General features: G+C 46.4%; 1 pseudogene; it reads right to left on the bottom strand.

Moving 5' to 3' along the window:
- The window catches only part of LOC130355540 (zinc finger MYM-type protein 1-like), a 74,764-nt pseudogene extending 64,520 nt beyond the window's left edge, over positions 1–10,244 (bottom strand).
- Positions 10,245–18,737: the final 8,493 nt, after the last annotated feature.

The raw sequence follows: 18,737 nt of genomic DNA, 5'->3' as shown, positions 1-18,737 counted from the left end.
CTTATGATATACAACGGTTCATCAGGGGATGGCAACAACAGTATAAAAATATATACCTAATAGGCACAGAGATATGGAGGAACAATATATATATAGATAGCGTGCAACACATGGACAAAGGCACAACTTAATGCACAGAAGATGGGAGGACAATTAGAACTATACATATTTATAATACATCAAAGCAAACATATATACAGTACAAAGCACATGAATGCAGACAAACGACAGCAAGGCTTATTTGTGGCTTCATTTAAATATCCTCCGACTGATGTAGCGACCTCTAGGTAGTTGGATAGCAAAAAACGAGGTCACTGATAGAGTGAGGACCCTAAGATAAGGGCTACTCCACAAAAAGAGAGAGAAAGGCTTAACAGATGGCCCCCTGGAATAAAGACCTGATAATAGTTGCTTCTTAACTACAGATAGCTCCGGACCTCAATTGTCCAATCACCAGGATCCTATATGACCCTCCAAATTTTTTAGATAAAGAATTCAAATAATAATACCACCTAGGTAAAAAAGCAACCTCTATGATGTCCACATAACCACAGTTTGTCCAAAAGATGTCCAGCCATTATCCATGTGTAGTTACCCCATATCAGAATGCCATAGGCATGATACGTCCGTCTGCGGCTGGCAATCCACGTTGCAGATCGTGCATATATAGTGCAAGTGAACAGCATTAAAATGCGAGGTCACTTACTTGTGTTAATGAAGTATAGACAGCATTAGAGGTCTTTAATCTTCTAGCTGCATTGTACAGCTTTGTGCTCTCCTGCCTCCTTCATATTCTCTGCTCTGACCTGCCCCTGTAATGAATACCCAAAATATTTACTCTCACATTGCTAGGACATGAGAGCCTGCTGGCATCTGCGCTCTGCGCAAATATAGAGGAGACAGGGGAGCATGGCGAGCCAGCTCCCCGCCTCCCTTGCACAGAGCTGTCTATACTTCATTAATACAAGTAAGTAACCCCACACTGTTCACTCACATTATAACCCAGTATATTAGGATTAGTGCAGGTGAACAGCCTGTCAGTCTCCCTTTAATGTAAAAGTCGCAGAAAACATTGCAGTAGGTCTGTTTTGTGGATATATTTTGTTTTAGTTTATACACAAAATGCTTTGTTCACTTGGACTATGTTTAACCCCCAAAGGAAATGAAACATACATGTAAGGTAAAAACAAGTTTGTTCCCTACCAAGTCCTTTTAGTAATGCTGATTTGCTATCAAATACTGACCACTTGGAGTGGTGACTATTTGTGGGCCAGCACCATGAAAGGGATGCCATGTGACCTAGAGACAAGAGTTGTTTACTGACAGGGGATGTCATAGTAAAGATACCAGTGGGGCATACAGAGAGGCAATCCAGAGAAGGGCACTGGAACCGGAGAAACACCTCCCAGCAGGATTGAAATGCAGAGACTGTGGGCCAGATTTATTAATTTGTCAGAGGACAAAAACTGTCTGATTTGCCCATAGCAACCAATCAACGCTCAGCTTTCATTTCATCAGAACAATTTGAGACATGAAAGCTAAGCTGTGATTGGTTGCTATGGGCAAATCTGACAGTTTTTAATGGAAGATTGATAAATCTAGGCCATATGTGTAAACAGGAAACCAATTTTCTTAAGACAGAGCCCAAACGACAATCATCTCAGAACTTTCTTTTGGAACTAAGGGCTGAGGTTTAACTAAAATCTCTAAGCCAGTAAAAGTTACCATTAGTTAAGTTCGTATCTGAACTGTCCTTTGCCTGTTGGGCCATCACTCCTGCAACGTAGTCTTTTCCTGACCCTTGTCTTGGTTATTTGTTATTTATAATTTGATACATCTGTAAGCTTTTCATAACAAATATCAGGGATACTCAACTATTTTTAGTGTGGGTCCCCTTATCTAGGTCTTCTATCTGGTGAAGGTCCGAGCTCAACGCTAAGGCCTGGTTCGTCTAAGAAATAGGTGCTGCCTGCTTTAGGACATTATTATTAACCTAATTCTAAGGGAAAAAAGAGTGACTGAAGTGTTGAGGACATAAATCTACTGTTCCCTGTATTGCATGAATACTACCACATATAGTGCCTCTAAATATAATACAGCCCCAATGTGCCCCTGAATATAATAATGCCACACACTGTGCCCCTGAATATAATACTCTAAAATTCGGGGCCGAAGACGAGGGCACAAAAATCTATATAAGAGGACTTCCCTAAAACTTAAAGGGTACCTCTGATGATTTTGTTACATTTTATAATCTGTATTTTCTGCTCAGTCACATTCACAGACTGGTAAGGAGTATTACCCAGCAGGCATGACATCATCTGAAGCCATACAGGGGAGAACTTCTTCACTCACTACACACAGCCCACACTCGGCTACACACAGCCCACAGAAGTTCAGTGTGAGATGAGCTATGATTGGCTATGATGACAGTGGCCATTTAACTTTAATTGTAAACTACCTCTAAAATAAAGTGACTTGAAATAGTCTGAATGTTCAAATGTGATTGGTGGATGTAATACTCCACATTGGAAATAATATAAGTGAGGCTGCAGTTCTCAACATGCATGCAAACAACAACACTTAAAATGTGCCCTCCTCTACATGTTTCCCCGCTGTTACGCCTAGCGCTCCGGGTCCCCGCTCCTCCCTGGAGCGCTCTCGGCGTCTCTCTCCCCGCAGCGCCCCGGTCGGTCCCGCTGACCGGGAGCGCTGCACTGGCATGGCCGTCGGGGATGCGATTCGCACAGCGGGACGCGCCCGCTCGCGAATCGCATCCCAGGTCACTTACCCGTCCCGGTCCCCTGCTGTCATGTGCTGCCGCGCGCGGCTCCGCTCTCTAGGGCGCGCGCGCGCCAGCTCTCTGAGACTTAAAGGGCCAGTGCACCAATGATTGGTGCCTGGCCCAATTAGCTTAATTGGCTCCCACCTGCTCCCAGACTATATCTGATCACTGCCCCTGCACTCCCCTGCCGGATCTTGTTGCCTTGTGCCAGTGAAAGCGTTTAGTGTGTCCAAAGCCTGTGTTACCTGAACTTCTGCTATCCATCCTGACTACGAACCTTGCCGCCTGCCCCCGACCTTCTGCTACGTCTGACCTTGCCTCTGCCTAGTCTTTCTGTCCCACGCCTTCTCAGCAGTCAGCGAGGTTGAGCCGTTGCTAGTGGATACGACCTGGTTGCTACTGCCGCAGCAAGACCATCCCGCTTTGCGGCGGGCTCTGGTGAAAACCAGTAGCCTCTTAGAACCGGTCCACTAGCACGGTCCACGCCAATCCCTCGCTGACACAGAGGATCCACCTCCTGCCAGCCGAACCGTGACAGTAGATCCGGCCATGGATCCCGCTGAGGTGCCGCTGCCAAGTCTCGCTGACCTTACCACGGTGGTCGCTCAGCAATCGCAGCAAATTGCCCAACAAGGACAGCAGCTGTCGCAGTTGACCGCCACGTTACAGCAACTTCTGCCTCTGCTACAGCAGCAACCATCTCCTCCGCCAGCTCCTGCACCTCCTCCGCAGCGAGTGGCCGCTCCTAGCCTCCGCTTGTCCCTGCCGGACAAATTTGATGGGGACTCTAAACTCTGCCGTGGATTTTTGTCTCAGTGTTCCCTGCATATGGAGATGTTGTCGGACTTGTTTCCTACAGAACGGTCTAAGGTGGCGTTCGTAGTAAGCCTTCTTTCAGGAAAGGCCTTGTCTTGGGCCACACCGCTCTGGGACCGCAATGATCCTGCCACAGCCACAGTCCAGTCCTTCTTCGCTGAAGTCCGGAGTGTCTTCGAGGAGCCAGCCCGAGCTTCTTCTGCCGAGACTGCCCTGTTGAACCTGGTCCAGGGTAATTCTTCAGTGGGCGAGTACGCCATCCAATTTCGTACTCTTGCTTCCGAGTTATCATGGAATAACGAGGCTCTCTGCGCGACCTTTAAAAAAGGCCTATCCAGTCGCATCAAGGATGTGCTGGCCGCACGAGAGATTCCTGCCAACCTGCAAGAACTCATCCATTTGGCTACCCGCATTGACATGCGTTTTTCTGAGCGACACCAAGAGCTCCTCCAGGAAAAAGACTTAGATCTCTGGGCACCTCTCCCACAGTATCCATTGCAATCTACGCCTGGGCCTCCCGCCGAGGAGGCCATGCAAGTGGATCGGTCTCGCCTGACCCAGGAAGAGAGGAATCGCCGTAGGGAAGAAAATCTCTGTCTTTACTGTGCCAGTACCGAGCATTTCTTGGTGGATTGCCCTATCCGTCCTCCACGTCTGGGAAACGCACGCACGCACCCAGCTCACGTGGGTGTGGCGTCTCTTGGTTCTAAGTCTGCTTCTCCACGTCTCACGGTGCCCGTGCGTATTTCTCCTTCAGCCAACTCCTCCCTCTCAGCCGTGGCCTGCTTGGACTCTGGTGCCTCTGGGAATTTTATTTTGGAGTCGTTTGTGAATAAATTCAGCATCCCGGTGACCCGTCTCGTCAAGCCGCTCTACATTTCCGCGGTCAACGGAGTCAGATTGGATTGCACCGTGCGTTACCGCACAGAACCCCTCCTGATGTCTATTGGACCCCACCACGAAAGGATTGAGTTATTTGTCCTTCCCAACTGTACCTCTGAGGTCCTCCTCGGTCTGCCATGGCTCCGGCTTCATTCTCCCACCCTTGATTGGACCACCGGGGAGATCAAGAACTGGGACTCTGCCTGCCATAGGAAGTGCCTCTCCCCCCCTCCCAGTCCCGTCAGGCAAGCCTCAGTGCCTCCTCATGGCCCCCGTCCTGGTGTCACACTGCCCCGTGCCAGGCTTCGCCCTCGGCCCTCCCTCCCCATTCCCACTCCTGCTGTACTGCCTGCCGTTGAGGAAACCCTCCATTCTTTCCCGGTGTCCTCATCCCAGGGGAGGCAGTTACCGGACAAAGAAAAGGGGAGACCTAAGGGGGGGGTACTGTTACGCCTAGCGCTCCGGGTCCCCGCTCCTCCCCGGAGCGCTCTCGGCGTCTCTCTCCCCGCAGCGCCCCGGTCGGTCCCGCTGACCGGGAGCGCTGCACTGTCATGGCCGTCGGGGATGCGATTCGCACAGCGGGACGCGCCCGCTCGCGAATCGCATCCCAGGTCACTTACCCGTCCCGGTCCCCTGCTGTCATGTGCTGGCGCGCGCGGCTCCGCTCTCTAGGGCGCGCGCGCGCCAGCTCTCTGAGACTTAAAGGGCCAGTGCACCAATGATTGGTGCCTGGCCCAATTAGCTTAATTGGCTCCCACCTGCTCCCAGACTATATCTGATCACTGCCCCTGCACTCCCCTGCCGGATCTTGTTGCCTTGTGCCAGTGAAAGCGTTTAGTGTGTCCAAAGCCTGTGTTACCTGAACTTCTGCTATCCATCCTGACTACGAACCTTGCCGGCTGCCCCCAACCTTCTGCTACGTCTGACCTTGCCTCTGCCTAGTCCTTCTGTCCCACGCCTTCTCAGCAGTCAGCGAGGTTGAGCCGTTGCTAGTGGATACGACCTGGTTGCTACTGCCGCAGCAAGACCATCCCGCTTTGCGGCGGGCTCTGGTGAAAACCAGTAGCCTCTTAGAACCGGTCCACTAGCACGGTCCACGCCAATCCCTCGCTGACACAGAGGATCCACCTCCTGCCAGCCGAACCGTGACACCCGCCATCATCAGTAGGAATTAAGGCATTGTATTATAAATGAATAAAAAGATTTACAATAGGAAAATAGAAGCAAAATAGAAACAAATATTTGTTTCAGCATGTGGTTCTAATCAGAAAAAAAAAAATTCACTGCTGCTGACATTGTGGTGCCAGATGCCACAGAACACCTTCAGAGGTCTTAGGGATTGTTAAATATATGATGATCTGCAATGATCATACACTCTTTGCATTACATTATGACTATGACTATACATCCAGGCAATTTAACCCCTTCAGGACCAAGCCCATTTTGGCCTTAAGGACCAGAGCGTTTTTTGCACATCTGACCACTGTCAATTTAAACATTAATAACTCTGGAATGCATTTAGTTATCATTCTGATTCCGAGATTGTTTTTTCGTGACATATTCTACTTTAACATAGTGGTAAATTTTTGTCGATACTTGCATCCTTTCTTGGTGAAAAATCCGTAAATTTGATGAAAAATGTGAAAATTTAGCATTTTTCTAACTTTGAAGCTTTCTGCTTGTAAGGAAAATGGATTTTACGAATACATTTTTTTTTGGTTCACATATACAATATGTCTATTTTATGTTTGCATCATAAAATTGACGTGTTTTTACTTTTGGAAGACACCAGAGGGCTTCAAAGGTCAGCATCAATTTTCCGATTTTTCACAAAATTTTCAAACTCTGTATTTTTCAGGGACCACTTCAGGTTTGAAGTGGATTTGAAGGCTCTTCATATTAGAAATACCCCAAAAATGACCCCATTACAAAAACTACACCCCCCAAAGTATTCAAAATGACACTCAGTCAGCGTTTTAACCCTTTAGGTGTTTCACACGAATAGCAGCAAAGTGAAGGAGAAAATTCACAATCTTCATTTTTTACACTCACATGTTCTTGTAGACCCAATTTTTGAATTTTTACAAGGGGTAAAAGGACAACATTTTTACTTGTATTTGTAGCCCAATTTCTCTTGAGTAAGCACATACCTCATATGTCTATGTAAAGTGTTCGGTGGGCGCAGTAGAGGGCTCAGAAGGGAAGGAGCGACAAGGGGATTTTGGAGAGTACGTTTTTCTGAAATGGTTTTTTGGGGGCATGTTGCATTTAGGAAGCCCCTATGGTGCCAGAACAGCAAAAAACACATGGCATACCACTTTGGAAACTAGACCCCTCGGGGAATGTAACATGGGATAAAGTGAGCCTTTATACCCCACAGGTGTTTCACGACTTTTGCAAATGTAAAAAAAAAAATAATTTTACCTAAAATGCTTGTTTTCCCCAAAAATTTACATTTTTAAAAAAGGTAATAGTAGAAAATACCCCTAAAAATTTGAAGCCCAATTTCTTCCGATTCAGAAAACACCCCATATGGGGGTGAAAAGTGCTCTGCTGGCGCACTACAGGTCTCGGAAGAGAAGGAGTCACATATGGCTTTTTGAAAACAAATTTTGCTCTGGGGGCATGCAGCATTTAGGAAGCCCCTATGGTGCCAGGACAGCAATAAAAAACCCACATGGCATACCATTTTGGAAACTAGACCCCTCGGGGAACATAACAAGGGGTTAAGTGAACCTTTATACCCCACAGGTGTTTCACGACTTTTGCATATGTAAAAAAAAAATAATGTTTTTTAACCTAAAATGCTTGTTTTCCCAAAAATTTTACATTTTTAAAAAGGGTAAAAGCAGAAAATACCCCCCAAAATTTGTAAGGCAATTTCTCCCGAGTATGGCGATACCCCATATGTGACCCTAAACTGTTGCCTTGAAATACGTCAGGGCTCCAAAGTGAGAGCGCCATGCGCATTTGAGGCCTAAATTAGGGACTTGCATAGGGGTGGACATAGGGGAATTCTACGCCAGTGATTCCCAAACAGGGTGCCTCCAGCTGTTGCAAAACTCCCAGCATGCCTGGACAGTCAACGGCTGTCCGACAATACTGGGAGTTGTTGTTTTGCAACAGCTGGAGGCTCCGTTTTGGAAACAGTGGAGTACCAGACGTTTTTCATTTTTATTGGGGAGGGGAGGGGGGCTGTCTAGGGGTATGTGTATATGTAGTGTTTTTTACTTTTTATTTTATTTTTTGTTAGTGTAGTGTAGTGTTTTTAGGGCACAGTCGCACGGGCGGGGGTTCACAGTAGTTTCTCGCTGGCAGTTTGAGCTGCAGCAGAAAATTTGCCGCAGCTCAAACTTGCAGCCAGATACTTGCTGTAAACCTCTGCCCATGTGAGTGTACCCTGTACATTCACATGGGGGGGGGGCATCCAGCTGTTGCAAAACTACAACTCCCAGCATGCGCTGACAAACTGTACATGCTGAGAGTTTTAGTTTTGCAACAGCTGTAGGCACACTGGTTATGTATCACTGAGTTTGTGACCTAACTCAGTGTTTCACAACCAGTGTGCCTCCAGCTGTTGCAAAACTACAACTCCCAGCATGTACGGTGCATGGTGTACATTGACTGCTGAGAGTTGGAGTTTGCAACAGCTGGAGGTACACCGGTCGTGAAACACTGAGTTAGGTAAAAAAAAAAACTCTAAGTTTCACAACCAGTGTGCCTTCAGCTGTTGCAAAACTACAACTCTCAGCAGTCACCGACAGCCAACGGGCATGCTGGGAGTTGTAGTTATGCAATCAGCAGATGCACCACTACAACTCCCAGCATGCACTTTAGCTGTTTGTGCAAGCTGAGAGTTGTAGTTATACAACAGCTGAAGGTACACTTTTCCATAGAAAAAATGTGCCTCCAGCTGTTGCAAAACCATAAGTCCCAGCATGCTCATAAGGAAATGCTGGGAGTTGTGGTGGTCTGCCTCCTGCTGTTGCATAACTACAGCTCCCAGCATGCCCTTTTTGCATGCTGGGAGCTGTTGCTAAGCAACAGCAGGAGGCTGTCACTCACCTCCAACGATCCACCCCGGAAAGTCAGTCCCTCGTCGTCGCTGCCGCCGCTGCTCCTGGGGCCCCGATCCCAACAATGACGCCGGGGATCGGGGTCCCCAGCACCCGGGGTGCACGTCCCGCTCACGTCCTCCGGAAGAGGGGCGGAGTGGGTTGCGGGAGTGACACCCGCAGCAGGCGCCCTGATTGATCGTCCGGTAATCCGGCCGACGAATCAGGGCGATCGTGAGGTGGCACCAGTGCCACCTCACCCCTGCAGGCTCTGGCTGTTCGGGGCCGTTAGAGACGGCCCCGAACAGCCAGTAATTCCGGGTCACCGGGTCACTGGAGACCCGATTGACCCGGAATCGTCGCAGATCGCTGGACTGAATCTGCGGCGACCGCCGACATGGGGGTGCATAATGACCCCCCTGGGCGATATGCCGGGATGCCTGCTGAACGATTTCAGCAGGCATCCGGCTCCGGTCCCCAACCGGCTAGCGGTGGGGACCGTAATTCCCACGGGCATATGGATACGCCCTCGGTCCTTAAGGACTCGGAATGCAGGGCGTATCCATACGCCCTATGTCCTGAAGAGGTTAAAGTTATTACATTTAGGCATGTAATACATTTACAGTATTAGGGTACATTCACAGATACAGGATCTGCTGCATATTTTTGCTGCATATTTTTTGCAGCTAATTTTACTATCCATTAACTTCAATAGGTGGCAAAATCAGCTGTAGATAATATGCAGCAAAAATATGCGGCAGATCCTGTACCTGTGAACGTATCCTAAATACTTCTTCTTAAAGAGGTACTCCACTGGAAAACATTTTTTTTAAATCAACTGGTGCCAGAAAGTTTAACAGATTTCTAGATTTGCGAAAGAAAAAGAAAAAGTATAATCACCACCTCAAGGCTAGTATCAGGCAACCTGATACATGATAAGCAAAAGGAATTAGATAAAATACATGCTTCAATTTTTGATGAAATAATTTACAAAATGTATTCAATAACATAGACAGATAAAATATCTAAACAAATAAATAAAATAAAATAATGCATCCACAGATATAAAACCATGCAATAAATGTAATGATATATGCAAGTTTCTGCCAAATCTATTACCACAGGGCCCTTGTGGAATGGCATAATGTCCCGCACTGAAAATGTATAATTTATGCTAATTCGTTTGATAGTCCGGCATCTGATGGATCAGAATGATGGAGTGACAGTTCACAATATTACTCTGTGTCTCCCAGTCCAAATAGATAAATATAATTACCGGCTGATGGTGTTACCTTCGGCACATTTATATCCTCAGGTCCGCATTCGGGACGATGGTATTCTGGTGTCAGGACGCTGGCATGCGTCTCCGCAGCTGGTATGCCTGCCACAGACCCGTAGTTTACCGATGTAGTCATGTAGTTAGAAGGTGACACCTTGGTGATGTCCTGGCATGGACCTTGTGTGGTTCGATGGCGTCTGACGTCAAAGACACGTGATAGATGATTGAAGTAAGCTGCCGGGGTGAACTGCCGAATGAGCCGGAGGCAGCGGGCTGCAAATTGGGAGGCTACAGATGTTGCAAAAGGTAATTGCCGGAAAATCCGTTCAATATAGAAAAATAGTTCAGTGCAGACTGGTACAATAGTGGCAGTGCGTTTCTGGATGCGTAAAATGTACTCTAGACGCGTTTCAGTGCTCTTAACCATTCGAGGTGGCCCTTTCTTCAGAAGAGATTTCTAATTTACTTCTATTTAAAAATCTTAATCCTTCCAGTATTTATCAGCTTCTGTATGTTCCAGAGGAAGTTCTTTTCTTTTTGAATTTACTTTCTGTCTAACCACAGTGCTCTCTGCTGACACCTCTGTCCATTTTAGGAACTATCCAGAATAGGAGCAAATCCCCATAGCAAACCTATCCTGCTCTGGACAGTTCCTAAAGTGGACAGAAGTGTCAGCAGCGAGCACTGTGGTGAGACAGAAAGGAAATTTAAAAAGAAAAGAACTTCCTCTGTAGTATACAGCAGCTGAGTACTGGAAGGATTAAGATTTTTAAATAGAAGTAATTTACAAATCTGTTTAACTTTCTTGCACCAGTTGATTTAAAAAAAAAAGTTTTCCAGTGGAGTACCCCTTTAAAGGGGTACTCCGGCGCTAAGACATCTTATCCCCTATCCAAAGGAAAGGGCATAAGATTCCTGATCGCGGGGGTCCCGCCACTGGGGACTCCCGTGATCTTGCACACAGCACCCCTTTAGAATCAGTCCCCGGAGCACGTTTGCCTGGGTCTGATTACTGGCGATCATGGGGGCCGGAGCATTGTGACATCATGGCCCCGCCCCATGTCACAGCTGTCACGCCCCCTAACATAGGCTTGCATTGAGGGGGCGGAGCGTGTCATCACACGGGGCGGGTCCGTGATGTCGCAATGCTCCGGCCCCAGTGATCGCCAGTAATCAGACCCAGAGCGAACGTGCTCTGGGGACGGATTCTAACGGGGTGCTGCGTGCAAGATCACGGGGGTCCCCAGCAGTGGGACCCCCGCAATCAGGCATCTTATCCCCTATCCTTTGGATAGGGGATAAGATGTCTTAACGCCGGAGTTCCCCTTTAAGCAGTGGTTTTTAATTGTGTTAAACAGATAAAAGTAAAGTTAGCAAAGTTATGGCTAGCAGTGGGATATCTTTTCCCTGTAACAACTGTAAAATAGCTATGAACATCACGTTTTTAATAGTAGCCTCTTATTTGATAACGTTTGACCCTTTCAATCATTTGCTATCCCAGTAGAAAGTCTTGAGTTATATACTGTACATGCATAGGTCCCATTTACTTTAATGGCATAGCTTAGTCAACTTATGACTTCATTGGGGGCATTTTGTGCATGTATACATTTACTGTGTTGAACTTCAAAACATGGTGTGCTATACTTTTAAGTCCTGCTTTATAAATGTATATGTGCAGGAAATAATCATAGTCACTAGTTGACTACATTTTTGGCTATTAAAGTAAATGGGGCCCTTACCGGTAGGTGCACATATACATTGATATTCCATTTTGAATGGTTGGCAACATACATGTGAGGTGTAGGAATGAAATTGGAGTGCAAATGAGCCTTAGGCCCCCAACTTCTAGTACTTTGTGGGGTACAAAAAGTAAAAAAGAAAAGTAAATTGAAGACGTAAATTGACACACTCACTTGCACAGGCCATCATCTGCTGAGAACTTTATGTAAATGATGGTTTCAGACACACACTCTTCTTGTGTGCAAGCTGTATTGCATCAGTGAGTCATGCAAAGTGCCAGTTGGTTGCATTTTGGCCTTAAGGATCTGGCCAGTTTTATTTTCCTCCTCACCTTCTAAAAATCATAACTCTTTTATATTTCCATCCACAGACCCCCATTTTTGCGTCCCCAATTCTACTTTGTAATGGCCACTTATTTTACCATAAAATGTACGGCACAACCAAAAAAATATTATTTATGCAGAAAAATTGAAAAGAAAACCGCAAATTTTGAAAGGTTTTGTTTTCACGCTGTACATTTCACATTACAATTGACATGTTTTCTTACTTCTGAAGGTCAAAGGTTAAAAAAAATCTCACACAATTTTAACAAAATTAGTATGTTTGAAATTGCTCTATTTTGACCACCTATAACTTTCTCATTTTCCCGTATACAGGGCGGTTGAGGGCTCATTTTTTGGGCCATGATCTGTAGTTTTTATCTGTACCACTTTTGCTTATATTTTACTTTTATACATTTTTTTGTAAATAAAATGTGACAGAAAAGCAGAAATTTTGGACTTTTTTTTACGTTTACGACGTTCATCATACGGGATAATTAACAATATATTTCAACAGTTGTCTATACACTCTTATAGTCCCCATAGTATACTATTTATAGCAATCACTTGATTGCTAATATTGTTCAGTGCTATGCATAGGGCATAGCACTGATCAGTGTTATCGGCTATCTTCTGCTCTGGTCTGCTCGATCTCAGACCAGAGCATAAGACCCCTGGAGATCGATGGAGGCAGGGGAGGGGACCTCCGTCCGCCATTATGCATGATCAGTTCCCCGCGGCAGTGCTGCGGGTGATCCGATCATCCATTTAAAGTACTGCACTGCCGCAGATGCTGTGATCTGTATTGGTCACCATGGCATACATTTACATCCATTGTCGTTAAGGGGTTAAAAGCAGTAAATGCTCTGTGTCTAAAGTGTCAATCACAGAGCAAGAGCCCTTCCTGCTGAAAGCCAGAAGAGAGAGGAGGCTCTGTTTTGTTATGAGTTTAAAAAAAAAGGCAGATGAGAACATGCCTAAAAGGTTCCTGGCTATTCTCACCATGTGTCCTAAACTAGTATCAGTAAAGTGAAGCAGAATATAGACACGTGTGCATCAAATCTATCGTCTTTACTACAGTAAATATACATATTCACTTAAATATCTAACTCTTATGAACATGTATACATTGGTATAAATTTACTACTTTGCCTTCCCGAGCTTTTAACATTTGTAACATTGAAATACTTTGCAGTATATAGCATAACATCATTATTAAAATAATAACACAATATGGTAGATATGTTCATTATGTAATGTACATTTTCCTGACAAGCTGCATTCATCTTTTGTAAAATATTTAATGTTAGTACTTTGCCTATACCATTTGTATCATTTTGTACCAGATTTATATACTGGCCATCTTCTCTGAGAGCTCTAAACCTTTAAAGAACCATGTCATTCAATGCAATTTTGTGTGGGTACTTTAATGTGATCTCACTTTATATGTATCTACTGTAAATATTTGCTAACATTAATGAATACAGTTACATCAAAAATAATACAGTTATGTGGATGTGCATTTTCCCAGAATCACCTATTTCTAATTGAAATCATGTATTCAGGGCCTGGCATATGTACAACCTGTGCAGCTGTACAAGGACCCAGCATGCACGAGGTCCCTCTGCCACCTTAAAACCATATTTTAATTAAGAACTGTCCAATCCTGACAATTTTGGCCAGACTGTCTAGCTCTCTAATGTTTATGGAGGGCTCCTATATCTACCCCCAGACAAAGGATGAGAGAAATATCAGGCATATTGGATATTAAAGGAGTACTGCAGTCTTATACATCTTATCTTCTATCTGCAGAATAGGAGATTAGTGTCTGCTCGCAAGGGGTCCGAATGCTGGGACCCCTGCGTTCTCCTGTACATGGCCGTGGCTCTCCCCATGCAGGAGGCGTGTTGGCCACAGCATGACGCCGCAGCTGACACCCCCCTCCATGTATCTCTGTGGGAGAGGCTGAGATGCAGCATTCAAGAATGCCCAACTCTCCAATAGAGCTGAATGGAGAGAGCATGTCTGTTGACCACACAAACATCAGCCGTGAGGTCAACCACACAAACATCAGCCGTGCAGAGCCGCGGCAAGTCTGAGGTCCCGTACGGGAGATCGCAGGGGTCCCAGCTGTCGGACCCCCGCCATCATACACGTATCACTTATCCTGCGTATAGGGGATAAGTTGTCCATGGCTGCAGTACTCCAAAAGATAAGCCACCACCAGAGCTGTCTAGCAGCGACCTGCCTCCCCTCTCCTTATTGTTAATACATGAATATTTAGCCAAAAAATGTTCATGTTAGGGGGTAAACAGGGAGGGATGTCTTCGGTCAACATCTATTGAAACTATTGTGCATGGACACCTTTAGTCTATGTATTGCATGTAAGGGATTCTTCTATTTAATTCTATTGTTCAATATTACTGGAGAATTGCTTTAGAGATATAAGGGATTATTATTATTTAATATTAATTATTATTATTAATTATTATTTATTTATTTATTTATTATGAGGGAGACTGCTCTATTCTTAGAGAGCAAGGGGTTGGTATAGTAACTTTGCACAGAGGGCCCTTTGTATTCTCCCCTGATCTACTTTTGTGTTTATTTGTTTATTAATTCTCTTTTTGCCTACAACGCATTTTACCAAAAGGTAAAAGAACAATGTAAAATGTGTTCTAACAATTATTCAACTATAAAGACAAACAGTTTTCTAACAATAGTTGTCATTTTAATATTCATTATCTAGAGATATATAAAGAGGGAAGCCACTGTATCTTTAGATTGCATTAAGATTCTAAGCATCTCAGAGGAGGTTTATGGACCTCTTTATCCTGGTTATTAGTTGTCTGCTGTGCCTCTGCTCCATTTCCTCTCATTGTATTATAGTATGGGTTACAACCTTGGAAAGCTAACAGGATCAATTATTGTTACCACCTCATCTCCTAATGCGCTCCAAGATTATTTAATACATGTATAACCCTGGAAAAACAGTATGTATGTTTTTTTTTCACACATTAGCCTTTTCATGGCTGTACATTAACTGTAGGTGTGATAAGTGATTTTATTTTTTTTCTAAAATATTAATTAATTGTGAAATGTATGTATTATTAGAATTCTAAGTTGGGTAGAAGGTGGGTCAAATTAATGCTCTACCTTACAAGAGAAGGCCTGAGGATATATCCTTTTGAAATACTTCAAAGTTAGTAAAACGCCTCACTTCTGTGGGGCTATAAAGACGCAGCAATTTTTCACATTTCTATAACATCCATAGTTTTACATGGACATAGTTTCCATGGAGAACATTTGTTGCGCCCCTAAACATACTACTGCCACACACTGTTCCCCTAAATACAATACCACCACACGCTGTTCCGCTGAATTCAATACCACCACATTCTCTGCCATATGCTCTCCCCTCTGGTGAACAATTATGCCAATGTATCCTCTTCAAACAATTAATGATGCCACTGTCCCCCTAGTAAAATGAATCCCTCCTCCTTAATAGCGATGAGCGGCATGAGCCATATTCGTATTCGTGATATTTTGCGAATATATGGACAAGTATTTGTCCTATGTTTACCAAATTTGCATATTCGCTATGTTCGTTCTCTTTTGTTTATGCGAAAATTCGTAATGAAATTCGTATAGTGTCTTGCAGATGGGGGGGGAGGGAACACTTCAGGAACCGATTGACAACCAGATTGAACAGGTGTGCCATGCAGGGCACATGCCTCAGGCTTCCTTGTCGCAGAGCAGACAAGATGTTCTTCCCATTGTCTGTCCCCAAGGTTCCCATTGACAGTTTTCGTGGAGTAAGCTATGATTCAATTTCTTGATGAATGACTTTTAGCAGTTCCACTATTGTGTGACTCGCCAAGGCAAACCATGTGAAGAACAGCGTGTCACCGCCGTGCCCTGTACACATTGTATGCTGAAGGGGCACTGAGACTTGTCCATACAGGGGAGGCTGAGGACACGGTGGAGGATGAGGAGGCGGAGTCGCACACTGTCACAGAACCATCGGCCTGAGAGCGTGGAGGATTATGCAGAGTGACCTGTCGAAGTTGGTGTTGTGGCTGTGCAGGAATGACATTCACCCAGTGGGTCGTAAAGGACATGTTTTGTCCCTGACCATAGTTACAGCTCCAGATGTCGGTGCTACCGTGCACTTTGTTACACACTGACAGGCTCAAGGATTGGCCCTTCCAAAAAATTGTGCAGGGCTGGTACTGCCTTCTTCGCAAAGAAATGACAGCTTGGGACTCTCCACCTCGGCTCCGCACAAGCGATCAGTTCTCTGAAAGGTGCTGGGCTAACAACTTGAAAAGGGAGGGACTGCAGCACCAGCAACTTGGACAGGAGCAAATTCAGCTTCTGCGCCATTGGATGAGTGGGAGCATACTGTTATATCTTGGACATGGCTTTGCCGATGGATTGCTGTCGGAATGACTGACTCAAAGCAGGAGGAGCAGGAGCATCTGGAGTGACAGAAGTTGGGTATGACACACAGCTCCCTTCGGTTGAGGTGGTGGAGCCTTGACTGGCTGCCCGCCGAGCAGAGGAAGCGGCAGATGTCTTCTCCATTTCTTGGCCGGGCAGCAGCTGCTGACTGTCCTCCAGCAGATCGTCCTCATATACTAAATAGAGGAGCTGAACCCACAGCATAAGATACTTCTCTGGGGGAGGGAAGGGCATAGGACAGAGGCAATGGGAGGACAGGGACTGCTCGCAGGCCATGACAACTGAGGGTTGTGTCTGAGGAACCCATCGACTGTTGACTGGGGGTGTCAGATGTCACTTGTGATGAAGTGGATGACCATGTTAACCAATCGATGATGGCAGATGGGTTGCTGGTGGAGACACGACCACTAGATGATACCGAGAGCTCAGGCCTCTCGCTGCGACTCCTGCTGCCACTCGCCCCGAGTCTGCTGCTACCTCTGCCTGATGAATTTAGGCCTCTGCCACTCCTCTGTGCACGTCCTGGCACTTATCTGCCTGACATATTTAGTGCGTATAGGGCAGTGCAGAAAAATAAATGAAAGGGAGGCCTGCAGTGTAAAAATGACTTATAGTCACAAATGGTTGCTCAGCTTTAATAGGTTCAGACTCCATTGAGAAATATTGCATATTTTTTTATTACCTAAGAAAGCGCTTGGAGACGCCAAAAGCTCTGGCATTTTCCACAGAGCATTTTTTAAAAGGACACCCCAATCTAAAATCAGGAAACAGTATGGGCAACACAGCAATTTTTCCTTGTCAAAGGGTTAGATAATTCAGCCACATGTTGCTATTTATAGGACCGCGAGCATCGGAAGGGTGCTCGCGTAATATACGGCGGGTTTCGGCTGCTAGCAGCAGCCGGGGACCCACCCGTAATGGCCAACATCCGCGATCGCGCAGATGTCCGCCATTAACCCCTCAGATGCCGTGATCAATACAGATCAAGGCAACTGCGGCATTGCGGTACTTTGATTGGATGATCCGATGGCCCGCATCGCTGCCGCTGCGATCCGATCATCCAGCATGGTGGCCGGAGGTCCCCTCACCTGGCTCCGGCCATCTCCTGGGGTCTTCTGCTCTGGTCTGCGATCGAGCAGACCAGAGCAGAAGACCCCCGATAATACAGAGCAGTGCTGTGTCCTATACATAGCACTGCACAGTATTAGCAATCAAAGGATTGCTATAGAGAGCTATAAAAAGTGTAAAAAAAAAAAAAAAAGACTTCCGGTTCCGGCGCGGCCTGATGTAGACGGCGAGCGCTTGTGCTCCTCCACCCCCGACTCCTACCAGCTAAGTACCGCTGCACTAACGGGCCTCAGAAGTCCCCGAACACCGCCCGACACCTCAGCCGGACCGAGGGGATGGACAGGTACCTCCAACGTGGCGGATCCTCCGGTACATCACAGCCCGCGCCTCCCCAGCACACGCCACAGAGCGCACCTGTCATGGCGGCGGCAGCGGGACAGAAGCTGCGACCCGCTTCGGGAGTCCCCACACTGCCACCAATGAATGATACCCGTGTGGGGACGCCGGGGACTGACGGGGCGACTCCGCATGGCGGCTCCCAACAACCGGCACCACCTGCAGTCCCAGAAATGGCGCAGCCCGACTTTGCAGTAATGGCGGAGGCCGCATCGGGGGAGACATCACGGCCACCACGAACGGAGAGGCAGTTAAACTCTGAGGTAACCGCAATGGAAGTCAGCCTGCCAGCTGACCCACACTTGGGACCACACACTGCCACCGTGGGCCCCTCACTCCCCGGGATTACTATTGCAACCCCTCAACTTTCCTCAGGGCCGGCCTTTTCCATAGACTACCAGCACCTGGCGAATGAAATGGCGTTGCGTATTACCCCAACTGTACGAAATATAGTGGAGGAGGTCCTTAAAGCAACTCTCCAAAACCTAAAACTAGAAGTACAGGAACATACTGGCCGCCTGTCAGAATTGGAGCACAGAACCTCCCAATTGGAGGATACCGACACGGCTGCAGCTAAACGCCTACATGACATGGAATTAGAGATGACCCGCATTGGCGAGAAAATGGAAGACCTAGAAAATCGCTCTAGGCGCAATAATTTACGTATAGTGGGGGTTAAGGAGACAGTAGCACCTCTTGACCTGCAACGCTTTTGTGAGCGAGATCTTCCTAAGTCGCTTGGCCTGTCTCATCCCTGCAGGGTGGAACGAGCCCACAGAATTGGACCACCTTCACACCCCCAGCCTAACCGACCATCTTCCACTCCGGAGGCCCGCCCCCGTCAAGTCATTCTGCGACTACTGGACTACAACGACAAAGTTGATATTCTGAGGGCGTACCGCCGTCTGACACAACCCCTGGAAATTCATGGA

Source organism: Hyla sarda, chromosome 1 (genome assembly GCF_029499605.1).
Source record: "Hyla sarda isolate aHylSar1 chromosome 1, aHylSar1.hap1, whole genome shotgun sequence".
NCBI classification, from domain to species: Eukaryota; Metazoa; Chordata; class Amphibia; order Anura; family Hylidae; genus Hyla; species Hyla sarda.
Note: the sequence above shows the minus strand (reverse complement) of the source record. Positions and strands in the feature narration are given on the sequence as shown.